Below are 3,567 nucleotides of genomic sequence, written 5' to 3'. Positions count from 1 at the left end.
TCGCTCATTTGAGTCGTTAACAACAAACTTCTTTGGAAGGAAAAAGGTCAAACTTGTTCGTTTGCTGAGAAAGAAGTAGAATAATGAGTGGTGTGTCAATGGGTTAGCCCTTGGAGTTGCACTCAGAGACAAAATTTAGGCCCGTTCTTTTGAGCGAAAAACTCAAAAAAATATAACTACAATTTTATTTGAGTTTATGTTCTTTTAAGTTTAAATTTGAGTTCAAACTCGAGTTTAGAACTAAAACTCGAGTTCAAATTTTTCCTTTAACTCGAGTTTAGAAACTCGAACTCAAATTAATAAACAGTATTTTTTTTATTCTTAAAAATGTCATAACTTTTTCGTTTTAATTCTGATTGAGATAATTTTTTCTATATATTTATAACGAAAAGATGAATAAAACTACACCTATATATCCTATTAAAATTTTTCATCACCATTGAGTTTTTATTAAAATACTATCTAAATATAAATTTAAGTTTTTTACCCACTCAAACACAAACTTAAAAAATTTTTTAATTCAAATCACAACTCAAATGTGCACATCTAAACATAAACTCAAGTTATAACCTCAACTCAAGTTATAACTCAAATTCAACTCAAGAATTATACTCAAGTTAAACTCCAAAAGAACAAGCCCTTAATCTCGAGTTATAATTTAAGTTACGTTGGGATTATTCTTTTACAATAAAATTTAAAAAAATTTAAACTCAAGTTACAATTTTATTTAAGTGCACGTTCTTTTAAGTTTCAATTTTATTCAATTTTATTTAACTTTATTCAAGTTACAACTTCAACTCAAGTTATAACTTAAAAATTACACTCAAATTACACTTCAAAAGAACAACCCCGTTACTTTCTCAAATTTAAATTTGAGTTTGGGGTTAAACTCAAGTTTAAAAGGTTGTTTTTTTACGACGAAATTCAAAAAAAAATTGAATTTGAATTACAACTTTTCCTTCAACTCGAGTTTAAAAACTCGAACTCAAATTAATAAACAGTATTTTTTTATTCTTAAAAATGTCATAACTTTTTCGTTTTAATTCTGATTGAGATAATTTTTTCTATATATTTATAACGAAAAGATGAATAAAACTACACCTATATATCCTATTAAAATTTTTCATCACCATTGAGTTTTTATTAAAATACTATCTAAATATAAATTTAAGTTTTTTACCCACTCAAACACAAACTTAAAAAAATTTTTAATTCAAATCACAACTCAAATGTGCACATCTAAACATAAACTCAAGTTATAACTTCAACTCAAGTTATAACTCAAATTCAATTTAAAATCATTACTCAAATCACCATAACTCAAAAATGTAAAAGAACAACCTCATGGAATAATGAACCAAGGTGTGTGGCACTCACTTCCCAAGTGCATAAAGATTTTACCAATTTTATTGTTAAAAATAAAAAATAAAAATAAAAATTAACAATTAAAAATTAAAAAAGAAGAAAATTTATTATTCTGCTAACCGAAATGCTCCTTGTCTATAAGTATCTATAATCATATCCATAAGTAGGTTCGCTTTACTGTGTTGCTATGAAGAAAACTGATTTAATTTATTTCTTTTATTTTAGAATTTTCAAAAAACTGTAATCGTGTTTTTTTTGTTACATTTTTCTGCGTTTTTATTTGTTTCTTTTTTTTTTTCCTACTCTTATAACTTCACATTTTGATTCATTTTGCATGCTACTATTCTAATTTCGATCGCTTAATTTTTGTGTTACTTATGTTCCGCTTTGAAATTCTCACTCTTGTCAATTTGAAAATACGGGTAGTTGGTTTACAGTTTTTGTGAATGTAGAGCGTCCGTTTTCATTTTGGGGCTTTTAGGGAGAAAAAAAACATCACTCTATCTATTTCAATAAATTTAGGTTAATTTCTTAGATATAATTCACTAAGGAAGGGATGGATCTTTGTGATTCGCATGAATGTTTGATTCATTAATTCATAATCATAATTCAAAATCATTTTCGATTTACGTGTGTTTTTTGTGAAAAAAATACTGTAGCGAATCACGAACTATAATTCAAATCATGATACGAATACACCAACTAAACGGAAGTACAATAGTAACAATTTAGTTGACTAACTAGAAAATTACAAGCTTTTTAACAAAATGGAAAATTATTGCAAGCTAATTACATACTAATAAACGGTATTACAAGCGAATTTCAAGCCAATCAACCAAATGAGAAATTATTAATAAGAGTAAATTTATCATTTTATGTCCTAAAAAACTGCCACATGGTACTCAAAAAAAATTTTAAAATGCCGAAGTACCTATCTTACTTAATATTATAAAAAACATAAGATACGATACACATATTTCACTATAACATTAGGTACCAAAATGATATTTTTTGTTCTTTAATTTAACCTAAAGGATACTTTGTTAATTTCGTGCTCAAACAATATTTTTTAAATTATTCACTTTCCTTCAGCCAATTTACCGTCTTTCTTTATTTTTTAAATAAGAACAACTAAACCTTTAAAAAATCATTTAGACATGAGCTTTTTGAAATGGCAAATTAGTTTATGTGATCATATGCATTTTATAAGATGTCATCAGGAGGTATCAATAACAGAGTCAGAATTTATTTATAGAGTTTAAATTTTTTTTATCAAAATTATATTAACATATAGGCATTTCGTAAATATAATGTGTATATATATGTGTACATATTTAGAAATACATGTTTTTTGGTTTTTTTTCATAATTTCTTTAGTCCAACCTTGATTTTTCTCCTACTGTCATTATTATGCGAGTCACTTCTGTTTGCATGATCGTCATAAATATATTTTGCTTGGAGAAAAAAAAACTTAAAAGAATTACAAAAAAAAAAAGATTTAGGAATACATTAAGGTGTCGTTTGGAAGTTGTATTCCGAATCAGGATTCTAGGTCATGTGGGAGAATCCACGTGTGGAGACCCAAAATCACGCAACTAACCTAGAGTCAAAAGTTACTTTTGGGATCACTTTGGATCCTTATTCTAAAATCAGGGAGGGCCATGATTCAGCCCGTTCTCAAATCAGAGCACAGTGTTTCTATGTGCTCTTTCTGAGTAATGACCCCCACCCACTCTACCAACCATTTCTCCCTTGGTTAGAGAATCTCCAGCCTTTCTTTGTGCGTTTCTCGCATGAGTTTGCAAAGCATCTCCTCAGCCTTTCTAGTTTTTCTCCCCTCTTTTCTTTCGATTTCCACTCCTCTTCCCGGTGGACTCCCCTTCACATAAGCAGCCCAACCTACGGCGGACTCCTCTTATGGAGTTGATGAGAAATGCTTCAACTGCTCGAGTGATTGTGAACAATTGACGGAAGCTCCACATTCGGTACCAATTTCACCGATACTACCAAGGTAAGGCCATTTATCGCCTTCACCAGAGAGGAAACAGATGGAGAATTTACAAAAGTCCTTCATGTATCCATTATATTCGCATAAAATTCTTGACGTTCGTAACGTACGTTTGTATCGTGTGAATTAATTTCTCTTTTCAACCTGAATGCTTGTTATTTGCCTTACTTTTTGGTCACCAACACTTTTTTTTT

Source organism: Morus notabilis, unplaced genomic scaffold (assembly GCF_000414095.1).
Source record: "Morus notabilis unplaced genomic scaffold, ASM41409v2 Scaffold951, whole genome shotgun sequence".
NCBI lineage: Eukaryota > Viridiplantae > Streptophyta > Magnoliopsida > Rosales > Moraceae > Morus > Morus notabilis.
The sequence above is the reverse complement of the archived record's forward strand: the minus strand, read 5'-3'. Positions refer to the sequence as shown.